Source organism: Stegodyphus dumicola, chromosome 5 (genome assembly GCF_044657685.1).
Source record: "Stegodyphus dumicola isolate Sdum_Otavi_A_Nest chromosome 5, ASM4465768v1".
In the NCBI taxonomy this organism is placed as follows: domain Eukaryota; kingdom Metazoa; phylum Arthropoda; class Arachnida; order Araneae; family Eresidae; genus Stegodyphus; species Stegodyphus dumicola.
The window spans coordinates 219,700,119-219,727,725 of NC_140772.1; the positions used below are offsets into that span (position 1 = coordinate 219,700,119).

At 34.7% G+C, this 27,607-nt stretch overlaps 1 pseudogene across 1 annotated transcript; it reads left to right on the plus strand.

Moving 5' to 3' along the window:
• Positions 1 to 613: 613 nt before the first annotated feature.
• LOC118184975 (short-chain dehydrogenase/reductase family 9C member 7-like) lies at positions 614 to 19,136 on the plus strand (annotated as a pseudogene). The gene is made up of 5 exons (XR_015041416.1): positions 614 to 941; positions 5,936 to 6,148; positions 11,912 to 12,094; positions 13,464 to 13,596; positions 15,991 to 19,136. The product of XR_015041416.1 is annotated as a short-chain dehydrogenase/reductase family 9C member 7-like (transcript).
• Positions 19,137 to 27,607: the final 8,471 nt, after the last annotated feature.

Below are 27,607 nucleotides of genomic sequence, written 5' to 3' on the forward strand. Positions count from 1 at the left end.
ATGCTAAACACGCCAACCATAATTCTCTAAATAAACAATTTTTCAATTCAAATTATGAATCACAAAGGAAATTTGAATTTCTGATCGGAGTTCAAAAAGACAATTTAAAACTTTGCCTCTGGATAACCACATTACTTCGGAATGTAAAAAAAAAGCACTTTATATTCACTGCCAATCTTTTGGCATAAAATAGTAAATATTCTTGAATTTAAAGCTTTGCTTTTAATACCAATTTTCACAGCTTAATTCAAAACACTTTTCAGGTTTTTGGGGATTGTTTTGGCTGCTAAAGCTTCACGATGAATAGAGCAGTGAGTAAATTTAGTGTCAGGGGGTGCGACTTTCTTTATTTGAGAAATGACACCGGTATGTTTTCTTGTGTAAAGTCCGAGCTGTAATTTAATATTCCGTGCAAGGAAGTGGCGTCTTCCGAATTTTTTTTTTCTGAATAAACACGCGCTATCATTTACCGAGAACTAGTATAGACACGTGTTGTGTCTTGTCATTCTTGTTTTTTTCTTTGCTTTAAAGAAGATTAACCCTTTTTTTTGCTTAGTTCTTCCAAATTTCTTTTCTTTTCTTGAGTAGTTATCTGCTGGAAACTGAATAATAAGTGAAGCGTGAAGAGAGTTATGTTCTGAGCTAGTTTATTAGTTTCTGCAATTTTACTTTTTTCCACAGTTCATGCAAGTGCAGATGGCGAAAGGTCAATCATGTTATGCAACTTGATTCTCGTCGCGCTTACTCACCCTATCAGTATAGTAGTTGTTTTTATGACACTCGGCTTTATTTTGCCGAATTGCCTATTGCCTATTGGGTATTACGAGTATGCTGCTAAACTGCTTATGATTTTTTAGTATCTGCATTCACGTTTGAAATAGTTAAAAGATGGTATTTACGAAATGAAATAGAACCTTCAAAGAAAGCTGTGCTGATAACAGGTGAGAAATTTGTCATCGTTTATTTGTTAACTACAATTTTATGTGCATTCTTATAGCCAAACAAATGCGAAGATACTACATGATGCTTTAATTTCAATTAATGAATTAAAGTTACAGAATAAATAAGCTAATTTGAACTTTGTTCAACGAAAAGATTATAGCATTTATATCACCGTGTGGCAAACTTAAAACCAATTTTCTTTAGGTTGTAGAGTCCTTAGGTTAATTGGAAGCAGAAAAGATGAAAAATATGCAACGGCCTTTCCCGGGAATAGAACCACGGACCTCTGGAATACCGGCCCAGCGTGCTACCGTTACACCACGAAGGTACGCTAGGAAAGTGGGAGAAATACCTTATATACTCCCCTTTTTAAAGGGCGACTAGGGTTTCAGGGGACCTAGTCGCCAAATCCTGGGTGAGAAGAATCATCATCCACAACCCTTTTAGTTCAGGCGCCACTTGTAGAGTCATTAGGATTTTTTTAGAGGCAGAAAAGATGAAAAATAGCAAACGCCTTCGCCGGGAATCGAACCACGGAACTCTGGAAATACCGGCCCAACGTGCTACCGTTACACCACGAAGGCACGCTAGGGAAGTGGGAGAAATACCTTATATACTCCCCTTTTAAAGGGCGACTAGGGATTTAGGGGACTTCGTCGCCAAATCCTAGGTGCGGAGAATCATCATTCACAACCCTTTTAGTTCGGGCGCCACTTGTAGAGACATTAGGTTAAAGCCGGGAAGCAGAAAATATGAAAAATTAGCAAACGGCCTTCGAGGGAAATCGAACCACGGACTTCTGGAATACCGGCCCAGAGTGCTACCGTTACACCACGAAGGCACGCTAGGAAAGTGGGAGAAATACCTTATAAGGTAACCTATTTTGTTTTCACTACTAACACACCTATTTATCATCATATCTAATCTTTTAATATCTAAGTTGTTTGTTTCATTAGTTCGCAGTTAAAGGCTATTTCCTGTAATTTAGTTTTCGGAAAAGCGTTTCTTAAAATATTTCAAAAAAGAATTTTTCTAATTCTTTTGCTTCAATGATTTAAGGTTAGTTTTACTAACTATTTAATTATGTTCAGTATATGTATAACTAATGAATGCCAGTTTCTCGAAGGCTATCTGCGTAAGAAGAGGTATGCCTTCGTGGAGGATTTTACTAAGAAAAACTAACTTGTATCCACTTTACATCGTCTCTCCTTATTGTTTCTCCAGAACAAAATACTGACTAATGAATTATATTCTACTATAACACATACTATTGCATTCTTACTATTCAGTAAGTTTATATAATTCTGAATCTAAATCAGGAAATGAGATATTGCTCTATAGAAGCTAGAATTTGATAATGAGTGGTGAGAACGTTTTATTTTATCTTGCTTTTTGTCTGATGCAATTTTTTTTTCCATCAGCATTTGCAATTATTATTACGCTTATTGTACACTTCGCAAAAAATGGACAGTTCTATTTCTTCCGTTCTACTAGGCCAATTGACTAAATTCAGCTTGGTTATTTCATGTCTCGAAAGCGCGACTTAGGATGTATATTAAATTTATATATAGTGTTGTTCTAACATAGATATTTCGACACAAAATCTGACTTTTTCTGAAATAACATACCAATGTTTTTCCATATTTCGTTTCTTCTACTCAAATTATGCCAAAGTGCCACATATTATAAAAATCGCACGAGTAGTTTTTAAAAAATTAGGTCTCAAAATTTTAGCTCCTCCATTTGTGAATATCTCTTTTTTTTATTAAACTTCTTGGATTCTTCCTTTCACATTTCGAAATTTAGGTTCATTCCAGATAAAATTCTCCCATTTTGTATGATTTATTTCTAATATTTGTAATTTAAAATAATTTTTATAAATTTGTCGAAAAAATTTTGAATTACAATATATAAAAGTTTTACCATCATCTTAAAGTAGATGTATTTCTGTGCATACTTGCATAAAATTAGAGTTTTATAGTCAAAATTGCCAAAGATATACGTGAATTTATATAGAGAGTTTTAAAATTTAGCATATTTGTCATAAGTGATATAATAACGCCAAATGTGCTTTACGCACTTTGTTAGAATTATTTGAAAGTATGAACGTTGGACCTTTTTTTTTCCGCTCGTGTACAAAGAAAAAAGGCAAAGGAAAATAAGTTGCTATAAATTAAAGAAATTCGCCATGAGAATTATTCTTGCCGCAAACTGAAATAAATGCGCTAAGATAAATTTTTAAGTTTCTCTATAAATTTCGCACTAAATTGTACAAAATATTAAGCATAATGTAGTTTTAGAATCGAAATGTGAAAAAAATGGCATGTCATTTCAGAAAAGGTAAGGTCTTGTGTCAAAATACCGATATTAGAACAATGCTGTACGTAAATCTAATATATATTCTAAGTCGGGCTTTCGAGACGGAAAAAACGCAATTTGAATTTCGTCAATCGGCCTAGTAGAACGGGAGATATAGAACGGTCCTTTTTTTTCCGCAGTGTTCATTCTACAAAGTTGCTATTACTGTATGAAATAAGCTCTAAGCAATGTGTCACAGTTTTGAAAAGGAAAGAGCTGTTCGGATGGTGTGTATGGGTGACACAATTCAGTACCGTAGGACTGGAGAAGAATGATTATTTTAATAATTTCTCATTTCACCTGCTTGGATTTTACTAGGTACCACTTTCAAAGGTTAGCGTACTGTGATATCCGGTCGAATTCGACGATATAATGATAAGAATTCCATCTTTTTGTAATTTGCATTAAGAGAAAGATTTCTTTTGTAAAAAGACGTTCATTAACGGACAGGGTCAAGTCAAGTCAAATACTGAGTTAGGAAGAATTAGTTCTCTCCCTGTCGTATTTTACTTGTGGCCAAATTCGTGGAATCTCCTGCCTCGAGGGACATTATCCCAATCAGTTTCACATTTTTGTTCTTTATATATTTCATCTGATTCTTAAGATTTGATTTTGTCCACTTTATGTCTAAGGTCGGGGTCATACCATAGGGAGTCGTGTATGAAGACTGTCATGCAGTCAGCCCATTTGCTGGGATTGAATCCCAGGCTAAACTACCCGGTTTCAGTGACTTGTTGCTCGGGGGGCGTTTTAATGGAATAAATCGTTTTATTTCAAAGACAGTCGGATATTTTTCTCAAAGTGCGAGACAGAGCAGCAAGGCCCACCAGCGGCCGAGCGGTAAAGTTGCTGAACACTGGTAGTTCGGTCCGAGGTTCAAATACCGCGAAATGGCTAGCTGCAAGGGCGTTTTCGTGAATTTCCCCATATGTAACGTGTATCCGAGACAATTTCCCATAGAATATCGTCTATGAAGCATCTCTTCCCTTACTTAGATAGCCTTCGAGGCTTTGCCATAATCACATAAATAAATAGATAAATAAAAACAGATAAGCATTTTCTCTCTTTCATGTTCCATGTAAGCTTTTTGTAACTTTTGCACTGCTGTCTACCAGCTAATTAAAAATATCCTATTTAAGTTTGCAAAGCAAGTAAAGTAAATGTTTCTAATATAAAAATAATGCGTCGAAAAGTTTTACTTTTTTCTTAGTTCTGTATTGTCTTATAAGTTATTTCTCCCACCTTCCTAGCGTGCCTTCGTGGTGTAGTGGTTCTGCACGCTGGACCGGTATTTCAGAGGACCGTGGTTTGATTCCCGTCGAAGGCGGTTTCTAACTTTTTCTTGCTTCCAAAAAATACCTAATGTCTCTATAGTGGCGCTTGAACTAAAAATGTGTTAGATGATGATTCTCCTCACCCAGGATTTGGCGATTGGGTCCCCTAAAAACCCCAGTCGCCTTTTAAAAGGGGGTGAATATAAGGTATTTCTCCCGCCTTCCTAGCGTGCTTCCGTTGTGTAGTGGTTCTGCACGCTGGGCCGGTATTCCAGAGGTCCGTAGTTCGGCGAAGGCAATTGCTCATTTACCTCTCTCCTGCTTCCAAAAATCTTAATGTTTCTACAGTCTTACCTTTTCTATTTTCAGATACATTATGTAAAAATATTTGGTAATTGTAAAATTATTGTAATAAGTTAAAGAAATATCAGAACTGCTAAATTCTTTGGCGATCCCCTGCTGCAGGTCTCGCGACCCACAGTTTAAGAAACGCTAGTTTATACCAAACTTTCTCGATGCTGAACGCTTGAAGTCGAAGTATACATGTAAAATATATAAATTTCATAATTATTATAAAATCTGGAAATCGACTTATACTTTACGCCGACTTGTGAGAAAATACTCTACTAATTTATTTATTTTTGCCTCATTTCTGAACACTAATTTAATTTTCTTGGAAGATAATATAGTGGCGCGTGGTGTTTTTCGTTGCTGCAGGTATAACAACGATATACTTGACTGTATGCACATTAACATTTTTATTAACGTTAAAAAATACATACAACACACGTCCACTAATAACAAAATAAACATTAGATGTATGTTACTCGACATAAGAATTTTACAGGTAGTAAATCCATGTTATCATAAGCATTCAAGTTGTAATAGAATTTCGCCGGCATCACGTGACAGAAGAGAGGTGAGTTCGTTGTTTCACCGATGGCAACCAGGAAGAGAGTGTAGAGCCGGTCCAAATTTTCCCTTACTGGACAAGAGGAAGAAAGCTGGTAGAGCCCTCTTTTGGGTCAGCGGACACACAAAGAGTTCCGCACAATACCACTAACAAAATAAGCTTACAGATTTCACAACTGCAAAGTTTTCTTCGGTCTAAATATTCCTACTTTTGGACTAGTACGTCGTATTCATAATGTCTGATAACTACCTGTCAACGAGAGGAGGGAAGGGTATGTATTCTCAAATGGTATGTATCTACCGTTCCTCGTATAAATTACGTATTCATTCTTCGAAACACTTTCCTTTGATGGCATATGTAGACCTGAATAATGTTAAATGAAACAAATTCTGTAAACAATTATTACCACCTGCAATATTGTGTAATTGCAAACGTATATTTATTTCAGGATGTGATAGGGGATTTGGCTATTACTTGGCGAAACGTTTCGACTCCAGAGGATTTCAGGTGTTTGCCTGTTGTCTCTTTCCCATGGGAGAGGGTGCTTCTGAATTGAAGAACAGCTGTTCCGAAAGACTTCATGTGTTGGGGCTTGATGTTACAAGTGATGACAGCGTTAAAGAGGCTTCGATATATGTTAAAGAAAACTTAGGCACATCTGGTAATAACATTTTAATGTAATATATTCATCTATAACAACAATGACTTGTGAAAACTTTCTTCTAGTGAAGCTGCAGTTTTTTCGGCGTGCTGAATGTGAAAATGATTTTATATTTTTCCACCACACAGAGTTTCATTGAAATTAATGTTTATTCGTTCTTAACTGGCCTATAGACTTTCGGAGTCTAGTGATTTTAAATTAGCAGATAAATCACATAGTATACGAAAGTAATATATATATATATATATATAACGTATGTCCATCATAAACTGAACACTGCGGCAAAATGTTTAAATTTGCCACGATATAAATGTTCAAATACTCGCACACTTTATGGGGCTACTGACAGTGAAGTATAAGATAAATCATGTCAACGTTAGCCGGAAGTACACATTGTGCTATTGTATTCTTTGTCAGTTACTTCCTGTTGCTAGCAAAGAAGTGAGCTCAGGCGTTGTGAATATTTCCTTAAAATGTTGCGTGACGTTCATCACGTTGTACATACTTCAGGTTATTTTCAGACTGGAACGTGAAAACTGTGCAATTCCCTCGCCGGGACTCGAACCTGGACATCTCGAATACGCTTTAGTGTGCTATCGTTGCATCACGAAGGTAGGCTAGAATCCATAGGGATAATAAATCCAAAGGAAAGTGATTCAAGCTATGATCGAAGTGGGATAAAAAAACAGAAGAAAGTTACGACATTTGAAACGGAAAAATGAATGTTTTGCTATATTTTGCCTTGATCGTGACTAGTTTTGATCATGGTCACCAGAGTCCTTCGATTTATTTCTTTATCTAAATTTACTTTCTTTCCTCCAACAGCGGGGCAACTGATCCACTGAGGCAGTGAGCATATCATCCAGGTGGTTCCGCTAACGGAATTAACTTTGCTACAAAGTGCTAAGCCTATGTATAGCGGAGAGGCAATATCTCCCTTTTTCTCAGCAGTGAACTTATGGGTTGACAGCCTGAAACTCTAGGTCACCAAAGACGACCGGAAATTTGACGGTCATCAATAGCCAAATTCAATTTAAATTTAAACAATATATCTAAATTTATTGCACTTCTCACATTAATAAATCACTGATTGCTTGCTCCTGAGTGACGTTCATTTTCATCACAACAATATATTCTTCTATTTAATTTTAATTGAAAATATATCTCTATTAACTGCCCCCCCCCCACTGGTGATCCATTAGTTGAGAACAGTGGTCACCAACCTGCAAGTCACCCTTGCGAAAATTTTTGTTACTGGTAATCAAATGTTACAAAGGATAGCGACGCCATTCAGTTAAATTTTATTTTGAAAATATATCTAATCTAAATGCACGTGTTCATATCGATAACTTACAAATTTTCTGTTGTGGTACACATTACTTCCATGCTGGAATCGACAGCGAGCGGTTGTGGGAGCAATTTACTGATTTTTTTTATAGTTCTTGGGTGAGTCTATTGCACAGAGACACAGGATTTTGAGATCCCTTTTTTTGCCATCTTACGCCCCGGGAAGTTTTCTATTCACATAGATAATTATTATATCATCGAAAAGTTCTCATTCAGACAAACACAATAATGATGTTATATTCTCTTTGAGTAATTAAGAAATAATTGCTTTTCTAGGCGAGTTTCTACGTTATAGCGAATAAGATGAATTGGAAAAACATAAGTGAAGTGCCGTCCTATTTCGTATTTTAAAGCCATCATCAAAAAGTGTATATTCATCCCACTTCAACAATTCAACTATCATTAGCTATATCGGAAAGTGTTCCTTTCAGAAAGTAGTCGAGTGTATTTGTGTGATAAGTGTTAGAGTTTACGCAGTAATATTAAAATTAGTGCCACTTATTGACGGATTTTCGGGATTAATGGTATGCCGTTCGAGCAAGAAAATGGCCCTCATGGGCCTAAAAGGCAGTATTTTGACCAACAAGCTAAACGTATATCACACAGTACTTCTAAGCCTCGACCTCTGAAACGCATTCAACACTTTCTGCCTGCGATTCTGCATTCCTTGCGAAATAAAAAATACCTTAGTAACACCTATTTCATTTTCAAAAATTACCTGAGCAATGGACAACACATCGTAATACATGGCATTGACCTCATCACTGAAATACCGGATAGAGGTTGCCCACAAGGCTCACGTGCTAGACCTAACTTGTGGAACCTGACTTTCGAAGACACTGTTAATGTAGAATTGCCTAGTCACACTTCAGTTATTGCTTACACCGATGATAAGGCTTTCATAATTAGATGGGGGACACTTCAAAAAAACAAGTCAGCTCTTCTGTGAACTCTGCAACCAAATCAAGCTTCACATATCCGTAACAAAATCCATGGCACTCATAATCCCTAAAAATGGCACCAAACTAACAAGTATACCCAGAAATTAAAGAACATAGAATTAAAATCATCAGCACATTCAAAAACCTTGGACTGACATGGGATCCAAGTCTTACATAGATATCCACGTATAATGGACCTCAAAAATCAGAAGTTAAAAAAATGTGTACAAACTTCAACAATTCCAAGGTGCCAAGTGGGGCTTGAACCCACAACTACAAAATATTCTCTACACAACACTTGCTGAAGTAATCACAACCTATGAAGTGTCAGTCTGGTCAGCCCCAATGCGAAGTAGAGAAGTAAAACATCTTCTAAGCATCTAAAGACCGTTTGCCATTATCAATACACGTGCCTACAATATAACTTCTACAGCTACAGCAAATATCCTCACGCCACTGCGCATACAGACAATTATAACTGCTACACTACAGACGGTTTTCCATTTAAGAAAGTAAACGTCATCCAACAACACATGGTTCCACCCTTATGCGTACGAAGCATCAGGCAATAATTTTTACATTTACACGGCTATCAGATGAGTTTGCAACATAAGTATACATCTGGAACAACAGTCTACCGATTCCAGTACTAAGTTTTAGTACTGCATTGACGGTTCAGGACAAGATAATGGAATTTGGCTGCGCCTTTCGTCAGTACAATAATGAATAAGAATCATATACATGGAAAGCACAGCTTTCATCCAAAAATAGCATTTTCCTGTTAGATGCGCACTTACTAGCAATGGCAGTAACTCATGCAGTAAACAATAGGCACTACAACGCTATAGTTTCTACAGCGATAGCCTTTCAGCGCTACACGCCAACTTAAATCCCGTTCACAGTTCTCATACCATGAGTAATATTCTAAGGGACTTATTGTGCAGGCAAGCCTCCACATTTATTCAACATTCTGTTCAAGTCTGTTCACTGCGACCGCTCAATGACAGAGCGAGATTGACCACTACAACCGGTTTTCTGTCTCTTCTGCTACTAGACTCCGAAGGTGTCGGACGGGCTTCTGTCCATCCTCACCGCCGTTGATGATGTCTGCAATTTTGTTCCTTTTTCGTGCCTTTCTGACGACCATCTCCATATAGTTTCAAGAGAATGCATTTTGTCGAAAAAATAATAGTAAGTGATATAAAGATTCAACTAAAATTGATCTAGATGCTGACTTCTGCGGTAAATGAAAGATGTTTTACCACTTGAGACGTTCTCGAAAGGAATTCCCATGCACGTGTTGCATCGGATGCTAGACTTGGCCTTGTGTTTCCACAAAAATATACTGAAATAATGCATTTGTCGAAAAAATAATAGTAAGTGATATGAAGATTCAACTAAAATTGATCTAGATGCTGACTTCTGCGGTAAATGAATGATGCTTTACGATTTGAGACGTTCTCGAAAGGAATTCCCGTGCACATGTTGCATCGGATGCTAGAATTGGCCTAGTGTTTCCACAAAAATATACTGGAATAATAATTCAAATCAAAGTCCTTCGCTATAAAAATTGAATTTTGTTATCATGTAACTTTGTGTAAAGAAGATGAACTGAGATTTTTTAGATTGGAACTTTACGCATTTTGTGTACGAAGGGCTAGGACTCAAAACGGTAGGACTGATTCTTACTGCTGCAGTGGTTTGCCGTCTATTGTCTTCTTTCTGGATATGTTTTCTTGATTTATACTAGTATTAATTTAAATTTTCACGATGTCAGGATATAATAAATTTATCGTAATTCACATTATTTGAAGTGTCATCCTTTGGGGGTAAGTTACTTTAATTCTATTTTTTTTTTTTTCAGATCACACATTTCATCCTCCACGTTTGGTGTTAATATAACACTTATGGCGCTTCAGACACCTTAATTTTCCCATCCAATAGATAAAGACACACATCGTAAATAAAGGAAAAAAGCGAGCAGATTTATTGGCAAAGGAGGCAGCTTGCAACATCAGCTAATTCGCAACATCTGCCTCTACCATGCTGACACCTCAAAAGAGTCGTCAATAATTTGGCTAAAGCGAAATGGAAAGACGAATGGGAACATGCACTGCAGAGCCGTCGCGTCTTTCTATTATTTCCCAAAGTTAGCAATGAAAGATGCACTCCCACAGCTCAACTCGCTATATTACAGATCATGGCCCATTTTCAGTTTATTTTCATAAACGATGCCTAAGCAATATGGACCAATACGTCTGCAGTACGACGGGAAATCCAGAATATTACCTGAAGAACGGTTTACTGACATCCAGCCCCATAGTTGCCTAGACAAAACAGATGACAAAATTCCTTTCCAACACTATATCCTCAAACAAAAGGCGTTCATTACAAAAATCAAGGCTATCCTGGATATTCTGGCAGCACACGGGCTGTATCTGTGTCATGTCACTTAATTTTGTCTTTTTCTGCAGTTGCGCAGTACATCTCCATAAGCAATGTGCAGTTGCTTTAACATCACTCCCATTACTATTCTTTTGCATTCCTTCATAAACCACAACGTTAAGTGGTCTCTAGCACAGCGAGGAGCGTAGGACTACACCTCTGAAACATTCCAATATGACAGGAAAGTATTGGTGTCTCAGTCTTCCGTTATCTGTTAATCCCTGTAACGTGCCACACCGATAACATATGGATTGATCCGAAATTATCATTAAGTTTTCGGTGACCAACAGCCTTGGTGTTTGGAACACATCCTTGGCACAACATTGGTGGTCTTCGACTTCCTTTTGATATAAAAGTGCTCTTAATTTCTTTTCGCAGATTTATCTTTGGAATGGTGTTTGGCGGAAGTTTTTCAAAATTTCTGGATCTTTATTTCTTTAACTTAGCCTTCGAATTACATCAGTCTTCAGCTTCTTAAGACACAGATAGATTTAAAATCAACAAAAGCATATATCATTTTAATAACTTTATATTTCTTAATGGTATAGCTAAAGGCCATAAATTAAAATTCATTAAAATAGATTATTGCAATTGAAAAAGGACTTTGTGAGATCATATATTATGTCTTTGGTACAAAGTTATTTGGTTTTAATTTATTATTATTTTTTACTTTTGATATCTGTATCCTAAAACTTAGTGATCAAATAATCTTTTTAATTTTAAATGCAAAAGTATATGTTAGCACTTTTATTGCATTATCAAAAGTGATACCCTATCAGTTAGCTATAAGCTCTAATATGTATTGTACCTAAATTATTAAGAAAAATGTGTGCATAGTCATTGCACTTTTGAGACATATACAGCTGTCTACTTTGTAAAAACAGTTATATGCAATATTTTCTTTAACACTTCTATTAAGAAATTTCAGAGTTCTCTATAAATTATCTGCAGTTATAACGAAAGTACGTAAATGTTTGAAAATCTGATCACATCACTGTGACTTTACTATATACTTACTTTTATTTTTAAGTTCTTTGGGCTATTGTGAATAATGCTGGCGTTTATAAAGGCAACAATGCTGAATTGTCCTCCATGGAAGATTATAAAGATACCATGGAAGTGAACGCCTTTGGACTAGTTAGAGTTACAAAAGCATTTTTACCGTTATTGAGATGTTCCAGAGGCAGAGTTATAAATTTAACTAGTATGGCAGGTGAGTAAAGCATCCTGTTTAATTCTGGAAATCCAAATAATTAAAATTAATTTTATTTTTTACTGGAAAAAATTGATTTTCCTACCTTTCTGTATAAATGCTACTACAGAAATTCTTTCTGCCACATTCAACACAAATGCTGCGTGTCTAAGAGAAAAATAAAGAAATTAGCAAGCAATTCTACGAAGCTATTGATATGTTGTACGTAAAGTAATGATACAAAAAGTAAAGAAATGATTTAAAATATCTGTACATCAATGAATTTACAATTTACAATAACACAGTTATTAACCTTTTATAACGATTGTATCTTCAATCAACACTTTGAAGTTTCAAAAATGTGAAAAATAACGGTGCCACTGATATCAAAATAGATTATTTGCAAAAAAGAAGTAGAGAAATGTTAAATATCTAATCTAGGAGTCGAAAGTAAAATTCTCGGATTATATTTGGGAAAAAGTGAAGAATCCATTCAGTTCTCACTTTAAATTGGCCAAAGAATGTGCCTTGAGATTTTATCAAAGACTTTCATTCGTGAATTATTACATAAAATGCCATTTCTTTTCCAAACTTAGAAATTACTGTAATATTTTTCATTTTTAGGATACCTGGAGCCTCATGTTCAATTAAATCATTGTGAGGGATTTTTATGCGTTCGAAAATTATGACTTATTTACAGAAATTTTAAATAAATGCTTAATATGTAAAACATCATTAAATATTCCTTAAGTTATATATAAATATATTCACTAAAGGTGGGATAAATGTACTAAATTTTATGCAATTTATTCACTAAAGTGAAAAAAATGATATCGTGAAAAACTTTCTCCACATGAAATTTCAAAATCCTCTTTGGAATAGTCTCAGATTCTGTCTTTTATATTAAATTTAAATCTAAAAGGAAACTGCAAGTCCCCTAGACGGTAACAGTGTTTAGGGTAGCGTACTACGGTACCGAAGGGCTTGGGTTCGAATCTCGGATAAGTCATGGATGTTTTGCTTCTGATGAATGGGGACCCGTTTTGCCTTCGAAGTCGATTGGGATTTTTGAAAATCTACACCGAATACAAGGTTGTCGATTTGCCGGTTTTATATGAAATTCTATTGATGAAACATCCAAACTACTTTTTTTTTTTTTTTTCCAGGCTTGTTAGATCTACGTTGAACTCATTTTAGCCTGGGAAAATATAAGGAAATAAGCAACAAAAAATGAAAATATTTCAAATTTAAGAGATATATTTTTAACCATCCGCAGAAACTAAGGAAAAAATAGTTTTACACTTTCAAATGTTATGAAATTTGTTCTTGCCTGTTTGAATCTGAAGCATTTACGTAAATGGACATAGGGTTATGAATTTTTTTTTCTTAGGTAAATTAGCTAGTCCACATTTAACTCCATACACCATGAGCAAACATGCTGCACAGGCTTTCAGTGACTGTCTAGCTCAGGAAATGGAGGCCTGGGGAATTAAAGTGATTTCCGTCCAACCAGAGTTTTTCAGGTAAAGTGTATTTTCAAATTATTTATGTAGATATATCAGACTTTAGTCTCATTTGTATTTACCTGATAGTAATGTAATTACAATTTATACCAAATTTAAATATTTTCAAATCAAATCAGTTATATTTTTATCTTATTTACTAAAGAAGGAATTTTAGAACACTTTATGAAGATATTGTATCTGATTGCAATGTGTATTAGAAGGAAATCAACAAAAATACCCTTCTGTGGATCCTAATCCTCTTAAATGATAAAACTATTTACAAAACAGAAATATTTTATGTATGCTTTTATGCTTTAATTCTAAGTCCAATATATCATTTATTGCGATAATACCAAAACAAAATTAAAAGCTTTTAATGTGAACGTCTCAGCTATACATATTAAAGTTTGAAACAACTATATTTTGACTTGATATATTCATATTTCACGACAATGATATGATCGTTAAGAGCAATTAGCAGGGGTGAAGCTAGAGGGGGCAAGGGGAACGTCTGCCCCGGGCACAGCATCCAGGCGACACCAAATTGCTGTTATGGAATTTTGGAATAAAATGTTTTCCATTCTTAGCAAACAGGAGAAATCTTCAGTTGATCCAGGGCGCTGAAAACACTAGCTACAACTCTGACAATTAGTGATCTGAAAGACTTCCACAAGATTGCGATCCAAACTGTAACCAGTCCGCCTCCATACTTCCCTCTTATTGGATCATGACTCTTTGAAGGAGCTCTTCGCCTAGAAGTATATCTCCTAGAAGTAGGAACAATGCTTAAGGTGGATTCATCGATGAATAGTGAACGATCCGTAGTTTCGTTCCTAACACTGAAACCAGCCTTTACCATAGGCGCTGCTTATCATGATGAAGGCTTTGCGATACATTGTTTTATTACTATTGGCAGAGTGTTAATATTAAGCTTATGAAGCTCGCTATAGGCAGGTTTAATATATTTGGAGAAATTCAGAAATATGCTAAGGTCTGCCGTTTTCTCAGCAGAATTTTAAACGTTTGGGGCTAAATTTCGTTTAAGTACGTAACCTTCTCTTCAGGCAAGTTTCTCTATACTTACAATTACGTGTGTGAACGAATTTCTTCAATTTTCTAGGAATACATATTAGCCTAAATATTGCGATACATGAAAATGTATTTGATGTAATTGGTTACTTAAATATAGTTACGAAATGCCCAGCGGGGGTAAGACAGCTTTCCCCCCAAAGCGGGTTTACAGTTGTTAGAAAAGGACAAGGAAAAGCAGAGTTGTCAACTTTGGAACGAAATCACTCATTTTGCAAAACAATTCACGATATGCCACAGACGGAGCGAGAATATTCTAGAGCGAATTCTTACCGGATTTTCCGAGACTGTTCTCGAAGGCAGGTCAAAAGCTCTAAGTAGTAGCAGTTTATCGTGAAGAGTATCTTGAGTGTGCTGAGTTCAGTAGTAGTATTTTGAATTCAGAGATTAGCTTGAGAGCGATGGACCGAGTCGGGAGCTGTACTTTAATGCTTCGCCGTGAAGCTTCTTCACAGTTATAGCCTGAAGGCTGTGTTGCTGATTGTTTCAGCATGTTTATCATAGTTTTTGGAATACTGTAAACATGTCTTTGGAACTGTCCTGTGGAATACTGACGAATAAATTTTGTTTTGATTCTTTATCAAGAATTATCATCTATCTTTCCAAATCCACGAACCCGTAGAACGCAACAATATATTAAAACACTAAGCGCTATCTGCTTGAGTAGGAAATGGGAGAACTGACTAAAGGAAAGTGACTCTATTAAGTATGACTGTTATGGATCCAACCCATTCATGGAGATATATTGTAGAGACATTAGGTTATTTTGAAGCCGGAGTTGTGAAAAATGAGCAATGCCCTAGCCGGGACTGGAACCTCGGAGTACTCGAATACGCGTCAAACGTGCTGGCTGTTACACCACAAAGGCATGCCGAAAGGTGAGAGAAAATACCTTATAATATAAAAAATACCTATTGTTTTCTAATAGATACATCAAACAAGCAACTCGTCTTATTTTAAACTTCGACATATTATTAATTTGAACACTGTAATTTTCAATACTCGAAGGGCAGTCGTAACTAAAATTTTAAGTTTCACACTCTGCTGTTGTTGGTATAATTCGAAATCTTTCAGCTTTCGTAAGTCGGAAATTGCCATTGGTTTTGAGTACGGAGTATTCTATTCGTCAAGTGTTTCAACTTCCCTTTTAAAGATCTATATGTGTCTTGCCTTGTGTAAGAGCAACATGCAATACATTTACTTAGAAATAACTAAATAATTTTAAATATCTAATAATTAAAAAATAACTAAATAATTTTAAATATCTAATAATTAAAAAATAACTAAATAATAATCATCTAAGTAAATTATATTCTTTTTCAGGACTCCGATTACAAATCCCAAAACAATTGAAACACAGATATTAAAGGAATTTCAAAGGTTGCCTCCGAAGATAAGGAAAGAGTATGGAGAATTTTATTTAGAGGATCTGAGAAGACGTGTAGCATCAATTTTTAAGTTTTCGTCACCAAAGGTTAGCACTGTGATCGACGCTTTAGAGTCCGCAGTAATTCTGAAGCATCCAGACACATCATACGCATGCTACAGAAACGTACTTTTTGCTGTTGGTTTCTGCATAATTTTAAATGTACCTACATCATTTCGCAATTTCATAATTGAAATATGTTACACGTTATTACATGGGCGCCTTAGGCGACCTATGAACTTCAGAAAATTTCTTATGTAGAATCTTTTGGTTATTTTATTGGAAGATACATGCATACAAAAAAATATGCATATGTTTACTGTTGACCTGTTTTAAACATAGTAGTAGAGTGTAACAAACGTATATACGATACCTCAATACTGGAAAGTGAGGACATTTCTCGTATGAAGTGGTCACCGTATTCTTCTGACCTTAATTCCAATGAAAATCTTTGGGATGCCCTTTGGTCTCGGCATGTTTACCATCTACAGACAGTCTCAGACAGTTGCAATCTGCACTAATGGAGGAATGGTCATTGTTAGAATCTGCGATTGTTGATTACCTCATTAATATCCTGAACAATCACTGTAAAGTTTGCGTGAAAGTCCGAGATGATCAAAAGCATATCCTAAATGATCGCAACAGAATGCCTAGAAACTGTAGCGTTGGTTCTAGAATTACTGATAATTCTACTAGAAGGTGATTCTATTAAGTACCAATGGAAAGGACATCTTGACACTAAAAATAGCACATTCCTAGAGAAAGCATTAGTTATTACTTAAGTATCTGGACACAGTGTAATAATATATCCGCACATTTGCAATTTAAGATTATTTAGAGACACAACCATTAATTCACCATATTCGGTGTTAAGAAACAGCAAAAGAATTCATGTCGATATGTGTTCGATAAAAGCTCACACTTGATCACATTGCAATGAATTGGTGGATCAGCTGGCAAGAGAGGCAGCCCAATATTATAATGCAGAAAAATCTTTCATTTGTTGTCCTTGCTCATATCTTATAAATACCTCTTGACATTTTTATTGAAAAATTACAAAAAGTGCTAAGTATTTCAAAAACAATAGCCGTATTACGTATTTGTAAACAGGGAAAACATGCATTTGATTGCCTATTAACTGCTGATGTAAACTGTAAAATCCCGATACCTCAATTTTCAGGATACTTATCAGGAAATAGGTAACAGTGAAAGCAGGTCCGGATACCAGAGCGGATTGCTTAGACTAATCGTGTATCGTTCGGATCCCGGAACTATCTATCTAGAGTTACACTCCGAAATCAAAACAGTACATTGCCATATAAGGGCAAATTATCAGTTTTTTCTGTATGCAGAATTAAACATTCACCTGATTTCTATGGTAATAAGAACTGTTTATCGTACTTTTGGTATACAAACTACCAATACCAAAATAATCATATAAAAACTATCAAATAGTAAAACTAACGAAAAAAGTGTCTGAAAGAGCTTAGATTTTAATCATCGCTCAAAAGATCGTTTAGAGTTTAATATGGTTTATCAGTAGGGATTATCGATAGAGATGACCCAAATGGAATAGCAAAACATTTTATAGGATATTAGATGAATATGCATTTATATTAATATTCGAACATTATATATCTACTGTATAATTTAAAACGAAAAAAAAATAATTTAAAAAGCGAAGAAATATATAATGTAATTCTATAAAATGCAATTAAATTATGTTTAATGTTTTTCATTAAATATTTCAGGAATTAAATATATTTTTATTTAAATTAATCAGATTAAAAAGTAAAAAAATAATATTTTTAAGATATGCATCTATTATTTCTAAATAATTTAGTAAAAAAATAATATTTTTAAGATATGCATCTATTATTTCTAAATAATTTAGTTTATTAATAACAGATATATTAAACTAGAAAGCCCGGCGGTCGTACGAAATGACCGCTCTTCTAGATATTATAAATTGTAATTAAAATTGTGCAAAGGTGTATGCTAATTCAAATTGAATTACCCTAATTCACATGTCAAAGATACCTTTGTACGCAATATTTCTTCTGCAGATCTTTCCATCATTTTCAAGCTCGCCTTGCAGAGGACTATAAATTATTTTTAATTTTACATCCGTTCTTTCACGAACTCTTGAACAGGCAACATAAAGTTCACCGTGTCCAAATGTAGGCTCAGATAGAAAAATGCCAACGCGCTTAAGCGTTTGGCCCTGAGACTTATGGATGGTCATAGCAAAGGCAAGTTTTACAGGAAATTGTCTACATCTCAATTGAAACGGCAACCCTGTGCCGTGGCAACTTCTCCCCATTTTCACCCCATTGGCTAGTACAGTTACAAGCAACCCATAAACTATCGGCGACAAACAGACACTTAAGCCGTATGTAATAAAGATATTTATTTATTCCATTTTATTTGTTTTTCATCGTTGCCGGTTTTTGCCGGTTGCATATTTCCGAATTCTATTATATATAAATGTTAAATTTATTTATTAAATGTTAAATGCACGTGCTCTTGTATTTTTAATTTTTCCGGCTTAGCTTTCTCGTAATATTCGTCACGCGCTGCACTGCAAGGGGAATAAACAATTTACAGTTAGGCAAGCAACCAATAAAATATCGGCGACAAAGCCGTATATATATAAGATATGAAAGTATTGTTACGGATTTTGTATATTTAGTTAGCTATTTTTTAGTAGAATTGTAATTAAACTTGTTATATTTCTTCGTGCAATGCAGCGCCTGACACGTTTTAAGAGAAAGCTACGCCAAAAAAGCAAAAATACAAGAGCACGCGCATTTAATAAATAGATATGTCATAATTTATATTTAAATTGAATAAATGTTACATCGCATGTTAATACACTGCTATACATTCTCTTAACATTATACATTTTATAATATGCATTGCATTGATCATTGCACTGTACTAAAGGCATATTTTCTCATTGCTACATTTAATACACTATACATTCTATGCTACAATTATGCTCAGTATTAATCTTGACAATTCAATATAGATTATGAATAATAAAATTCATTATATAAGACATAACTTGATTATATAATACATAACTTGGTTATATAAGACATAGTTTTTGATACAACAGGACTAAATAAAAATAAAAATTGCACGTTACAACCAAATTACACACAGAAATACATGTTGGTTACTTTATGCCGTACTTATATTATACAAAATACAGATAACAGATTTGAGGACACAGTACAGCCCATACTGCTTTTGTTTAAATAACGTTATGCTAAAAGTTCTCTGTTGCATACATTTTGCCGTGTTCTGAAAACATACCAAAAAAATAACTTTGAAATTAGACATTCTCCTGGTAACATTACACGTTAACACACTGCTATATATAAAACACTTAATATACTATAATTTTTATATACTATAATCATATTACATTGAACACTGCACTAAATTTAAGACACCTTACAAATCTAATTTCTACACTTAATACATTGTAAGTATTAGCTACATATTACATTGAACATTATTCCTCATTATATAACATAAACACTGGTAATAACTCTTGATTACATACAATATAATTCTTAGTATAAAGAGTTTTAAGAACTGTTAAAAATGCACGTTGAAGAAAAAAAACATTCAGAATGCGAACCCATGGAGACTTTACTGTGCATGTTTTCGCATTCTGAATGCAGTGCTTTGTATGCTGTGAATGCAGTGCTTTGAATTAAACATGCAGTGCTTTGTATGCTGTGAGTATAACATACAAAGCACAGGTGTCTTGTTTGGCAACCCACACCATTCTATACATGAAACACAATACATTCCATACAAAGCAATATTCATAATTGCTTTGCTTATATCCTCTACATGCACTTGTTTGGCAACGCACAGCATTCTATGCATGAAATACAATACAATCCATACAAAGCTATATTCATAATTGCTTTGCTTATATCCTCTACATGCACTTGTTTGACAACCCACAGCATTCTATTGAGGAAACACAATACATTCCATACAAAGCAATATTCATAATTGCTTTGCTTATATCCTCTACATGCACTTGTTTGGCAACCCACAGCATTCTATTCATGAAATACAATACAATCCATACAAAGCTATATTCATAATTGCTTTGCTTATATCCTTCATCACGTTACTCTACATGCACTGTTTGGCAACCCACAGCATTCTATACATGAAACACAATACATTCCATGCAAAGCAATATTCATAATTGCTTTGCTTAACATCTTTCATCATATTACTCTAAATGCACTAGATACATTATATACTGTACCTGTCATACACATTATACTATATACATTCTGGTACTAGAGTACTGAAGTACTAAAGTTAATATGCTTTCTGCTGCTCAAAGCATACCTCTACATGCTACGGGCACTTACACATTTTACGAGGTACTATACACAATGTGCTATAAATACACTATTCCCAATACGCTGTACAGTATTCTATTTATAATTTGCACATGCTTAAACTATTACACAGATGCATTAATGGGCTCATTACAAATATGTATAATTAAACCATTTACATTTGGATAATATTATATCATATTTACTATTGCTTTGCATGTTTCCAGCCTAATGTTAATTTGCGCACTGACTTAAGATGGACTTCTTGCAGAAGCCACTGGAAACCAGTGTACATTGATGCTCTAAATCTCGGTTACAGCCGAAAACATCGCGGCAAAAACATCGCAGATGAAAACGTCGCAGAAAAAACAACGCAAGGCGAAAACGTCGTGCTACAAAACATCGTGGGAGAAAACATCGCAGTTCTAAAACATCGTGGTACAAAACATCGTCGTCGAAAATAAAGCGGTTCAAAAACTTCGCAGTTTAAAAACATCGTCGTCGAAAATATCGTGGTAAAAAATAAAGCATCTACAAATTATCGCATGACGATAACATCGCAAACAAGCTTTTTTCAGGCTTTAATAACTATACATGGATACTCCCGTAATGATTTGTGAGCATGATTTGTGGAAAGAAGGGTAATTTTTACTTTCATATTTTTTATTACTCAATAAATTTTTGCTGAGAAAATAAAAAGGAAACTTAAGCATAGAAAATTAATGCAACTTATAGCACTTAATAGAATTTTAAACCGACATAGTTAACTAACAAAGGCCATTAATAAATCATTTTTTGTAAAGTTTTCACTGGTAATTTTTCATGAAAAGTATAATCTATAAGTTACATTTAGTTTTCTATGCTTAAGTTTCCTTCTTACTTTTTCAGCAAAAATTTATTAGTTAATAAAAAAATGTGAAAGTAAAAATTATCCTTCTTTACATCTTGCGCTCACAAATCATTATGGGAATATCCATTTACAATTATTAAAACCTGAGAAAAGCATATCTGCGATGTTATCGTCATGCGATGATTTGTAGATACTTTATTTTTTACCGCGATGTTTTCGACGACGATGTTTTTAAACTGCGAAGTTTTCGAACTGCTTTATTTTCGACGACGATATTTTGTACCGCGATGTTTTAGAACTGCGATGTTTTCTCTTTGCGATGTTTTCTCCCGCGATGTTTTGTAGCACGACGTTTTCGCCTTGCGTTGTTTTCTCCGCGACGTTTTCGTCCGCGATGTTTTTGCCGCGATGTTATCGGCGGACACCCTAAATCTCTGAGAGTTGAAGTTATTACTGCGGATTGCATAAAGCCAGTTCTTGTGCAAGTTTGTTCATAATGCTTTTGAGCTTTCTGTGCTGGGCCTGCTGCTGAATGAAGAAGCGTTTATACGAAATGTCGTTATCAGGAAGCCTCATGTGCCATTTCTCCGTGAGAGGACAAGACGTAACATAATGGTAAAGAATAGCTCGTTCATTACTGACACAACATGACTTCACAGGTTATTTACTCCATGTTTCGAACATTAGCCTCAACATGGAGAGTTTCTTCCACTATACCTTAGGACATGGTACACAATAGTTGCACAGCGAATTGCACAAATATGGCCTATTGCAACCAAAATGAGAAGTGCACAACTACATGTTATAGCAATCCTATGCACAAAATTTTAACGATCGTTTTTGTACGTACGTACAGACGCCACAAAAAATCTATTTTGAATCCATTTTAAATAAGTTTTATAATTCATTTTGGGTAAACGAGTCCTTTCTTATTTAAAAAACATCGTTAAACTTCAGTGGATAGCGGTCGAGATGAATATTTTCGTTAAAATATGGTATTCGGAATTTTCGTTATTACAATACTTCCTTTACTTTGTGCGAGGAAGTAAAAATAGCAGTCAAAGGATTCTCTATATTTGGCGGTCATTGTCGACAGCCGTTAATTTCTATCTACAATAGAAATGGAAATCGGAATCTAAGATAATTTCAAAGGAATGTCGATACCCAATAGTCAAATCTCAGGGTGATCTGTCACTTGGATAAATCGCTTACGTATGGCTTCAATAGAAAGGAAGCTTGGAAACTACTATAGATACAAAGAATGTGATACTTATTAAAGAACAAAAGCAGCCAAAAGTTTACGCGTGAAATTCTATATAATTTTTATAAAAAAATTGTTTTAGACTTATATTTTATACAGAGTTCGTGCTCCTTAACTTATGTAAATTTTGATCGAAGATTTCTCCACACCTATTATAGTTGCAAACGAATGCGAGTAACCAAAATGTTGCACCCGAGGAAGCCTTTCATTTGCAGTAAGAGGTTTAGTTCTAACTGTGATAGAACGAGAGTACTCTTGTTGTACCGTTTTCAGTATATTTTTGATCGAGAATAACAATCATATTTACTAAAAAACGAAAATATACAGAAGTTTATGTAAGAGATGTAGTACCATTTAAAAAAAAATTGTCTCTATCTATGATAGAATGGAAGTTCCGTTGTGTGTACGGTTTATGGCGTACCTCTGATCCAGCATGGCTCGTGACATATAGCAAAACGAGAATAGCCAAAAGTTTGCATTCTCAGAGATCTTTCATCTGCATCTGGAATTTCCATCCTACCTATAATAGAAAGGAAACTAAAGCAAAATAAATTAAACTAAAGTTGGGGGTACCACTTACATGGTACCCATTATACGAACCGAAAATTGTGATCTAATACAGTTAGTTCTTCAAGGTCTCCATGATCTAATACAGTTAGTTCTTAAATAGAGCTGTCATTGACCACAACCATTCCATTCTATCTACAAAATAAACGGCTATCGGAAACGAAAATATTTGCAAAGGAATGACACATATCAAGGACATGTGTCATTTGGTTAGCCTGCTTATGCATAGCATGAACAGAAATGGCGCTCGGAAACTATTACAGGTACAAAGCAATTATGACGCCCAAAACGCAGATCTCGAGATTACATGTCATTTGCGTAGCCCGTTTACTTATAGCTCGGATAGCTGCAATAGAAACGAAAAATGAGGCTTCAGCTGTACCTGTGATTGAAGATATCTCGGTAACTATACTGATTAAATACAAAACCTCCAAACATACCCGAGTGAAATTTTCTATCATTAAATAAAATTCATTTCACATATATTTGTAACCGGAGTTAGTGTTCCTAAATTTAAACACACGTAAAATGTTACCGAAGATATCTCGGGATCTATTATAGGTACAAACAAATGCCAGAAACCAAAATATTGCATTTGAGGAGCCCTTTTATTTGCAGCAAGAATTTTTGTTCTTCGTGTGATAAAACGGGAGTACCGTAGGTGTAAAGGTTTCGATACATTTTTGATCGAAAATATATCTGGAACTGTGACGCTTATTAAAAAATAAAAATATACAACATTTTGCTGCGAGAAGCACTATCATTTCAAAAAGAATTTTTTTTTTTTTGGTTTCTCCCTGTAATAGATCGGAAATTTCGTTGGGTGTATCGTTAACTGTGTAACCCCTATGCCGCGAGACTTAACCACATATACAGGTTCCCACCCCCCTCAGGACGGGGCGCTGAGGCTCTCGCACCTTGGAGAGCAAGACGCACATGCTGGGATCTCCAGACGGCACTGGTCGTCGATTTGCTACCTGCCAGTCCCTCGGGCTGCCCGTTGCAGCGGGACATTACCCAGCGTACATGGAGACGCCACTCCCAACCGGGCTACTTGAACCACGCCGCGCTAGGACGTGGTGCCAGACAACCGGGCCGGCGAACCAATGACCATTCTGGGGCCTTCAGAACCACCAAGTTCATAAATTTTACATCCCCGTGGCCGAGACTGCCTAGGTACACATCCTAGCCAGTAGCTTCGAAGAGTTCTCTACGTCGATCCCCGGGGCAATTAAGAGTGTAACTATGATCGACTATAACTGGTGATCTATGATACCTAGAGCAAAACGAGAATAGAGAAAAGATTGAATTTGCAGAGATCTTTCATTTACATACAGAATTTCCTTTGGATCTATAATAGACAGCAAACTAAATGAAACAAAATTGGGGTATAATACTTAAATTGTACCTATGATAGAAACTGACAGAGCTCTAATAGAAACTAAAAAAACTTAGAGTTCCTCTGAATCTATGATTGAAGACATTTCGCGAACTGTATACTTTCAAAAGAAAAAAAAAAAAGAAAAAGGTGACATACAAAATGTTAAAAAATCTGAAAGGTTTCAGATTTTAAATTACGTCCAAAGGGGCGTTTTTTAAACGTTTTGTGTGTTTGTTTAAACTTTATTTATTAAATATCATGTGCTTTACACTTAAACCGTAAAATTCAGTTCAATAGCAATGTCGCAAAATAATTTTAAAATGAGCATATCTTTAGAGTTTCCGGTAGACAGTTCCACGCGCTGGAGATAAAAAGCTTTTTTTTCTTCCATAGAGTGTTGCCATTGCTCGCTTTGAAATCCTTGAGTTTGTTACTCAAAAATTCGTTAAATTTTAGAAAATATGAAATAAATAATAAAACAAATTCTAAATTTCAAATTTGGTCTTCCACATGCCCATATTGGTAGGAGGATTACGTCATTCAAAATTCGATGGCTCTATGTACTGTTGTCTTATCACAATGCAAGAAATAAGCATATATTTATGCAGATTTTCCATTATTTAATTTCTTCAAATATAATTCAAGACTCTCACATTTGGTGGCAACAGTTTGAAAAGTGAAATGGACATTTATAGTAATTCAATGCAAAATCGCAAAACGAAAACAATAGTCATTCAGGGACAAAGCCCTTTTGGACTAAAAAGTAATGAAAATCGCCAAAATTTTGCATCATTTAAAAGTAAAATTTGATTTTACCTACATTTAACTGGAATAAGCGTATAGAGTTCCTAACTTTATTCTGTTAAATTAGGTATCGAGGAACCTAGGGAACTATTAAGAGAATAATAGCTTGGTTCAAAGAACAGAGAGCCTCAAGCAGAATTCATTACCCTTAATTCGCTCAAAATAAGATTAACAGTTGGCCCTTTTCTTTCGGCGTACAGCAAAACCTCCACTTGGGCTTAAAAGTAAGAAATAAAAATTAACGCATGACTAAATAAAAGATTTAGCCGAAGCTACTACAATTCTATTTGGCCCGCAATATTATATTACCCAGCGAACTATTAAAATGCACGTAATACGGCCGAGTGTAACAACATCTTAAAAAGAGATGTAGCCCAAAGGCAAACGCGCGCTACTCAGGAATCTTAGCTCTCTCTGTCGAAGACAGTGGAACTTGACTTAAATACTATTCTTCTTTTCATGTACATTTAACGCGACTCTAAGCACTCATTCTGGTAGGGAGTTGTAAATTGAAGCTAGATAAGATAGGAAAGATGCATTAACTTAAAATAACTGTTATAAAATTAAAATATACATTACAAGCGTTCTAATGTTAAACACATGTAAATTTTGATCGAAGATATCTCGGTATTTGTTATAGTTACAAACCAATGCGAATAACCCAAATGCTGCATTTGAAGAGCCCTTTCATTTTCTGGAAGAATTTTCATTCTATCTACCTTATTAAAAAATAAAGTATAGAAACATTTTCGCTTGAAACGTTCTATCATTTAAGAAGAATTGATTTTACGCCGTTCGTGTACAAGTTTCGGTAACTTTTTCATCGAAAATACCTTGGGAACTGTGATATTTATCGGAAAACGATAAAATACAAAAGTTTTCACGTGAGACGCACAATCATTTAATTTTTTTTTCCCTGTCTATAACAGAACGGAAATTTCTTTGTGTGAAATGAATCTGTAATGGAGCTCGTGATCTATGATACCTGTCTAAAAACGAGGATAGCCAAAATTTTGCAGATCTTTCATTTATATACAGAATTTCCATTGAACCTATAATAGAAAGCAAACTAAAGCAAAATTTTCGAAGTCCATCAAGGAATTTGTTTAGTTGCAAAACATTTGAAAATGATTAACAAGTTAAAATGATTTAACGAGTTAAGTCAATGGCTTTTGTTTTACGAAGCTGGGTTTTAAGAATTTAATTTTAACAACAATCCTAAATTTCAAATCTTTTACCTTGGAATAAGAAATAAAATAAATGGAAAACATGAACAACTGCTTTTTCTGAAATTTTAAAAAATGTATATTTCAGTGAGAAATAATTAACAAATTCATCCTAAACATAGAAACATATGCATGCATTTAAAACACACATATTTTATAAAATAAACTAATGTTGGATATACAACTTACATTTACCTATGATACAAACCGAAACTGGTGATCTAATAAAGTTAGAATGATGAACTGTTCGCGAAAGTCCGTTCTTAAACAGAGCTGTCACTGCAAATACATTTGGACTGTATGTCAGTTAAATGAAAATATCAACATTTCACACTGCTGTTTCTTTCCTCTTAATACTTCTTTGCAACTCGTCGTAAAAAAACTTTTTTAGTTGAAAAGAGAGTTTCTTTATTTTGTAATTCTGAAACAAAATCCTATAACTATTAGTAAAACGTGTATTTTTTTCGGACCGTATTGTAACACTGCACATTGGAAGACATAAATTTTGCTAATCTATCTCATACACGAAATTCATACAAGAAACAAATGTATAAATGTTTTTACTCTCGCCAGCATATAGAAGGGGAACAGCATTTAACTTCCAAAAATCACTTTCCTGTATTCAGGTTTGTAAATTTTGCAATCAGGATTCTTCTTTTAATTCACGCTTTTAAAAAATACGTGGCCTTTGCCAGGATTAAAGTTTTTATATTAGGAATGTTTCTCCATTTATATATATTCAAGCAATACAAATAGTATTTCATTATAACAATTCACACTAAAGAAGTATCATTATTGTCTATGAAAATCTCAGCTTATTTAACTGCGGTATTTTATGACAGTTTCTGAAACTTTTTAAGATTTTAAAGCTAAAAAGAATTACTTTTCTCACTGATTTATTCTAGATATGATTAAATAAAAAGACATGTTATAGATAAAGAGGAAGTGTAAACGTATGTCAGAAAGATGGGCCGATATAAGTTAATAAAGGATAGGAAAAAAATATCTTTCAAGGCCAGTTTTCGAGTGTCGTTCCTTTTTTG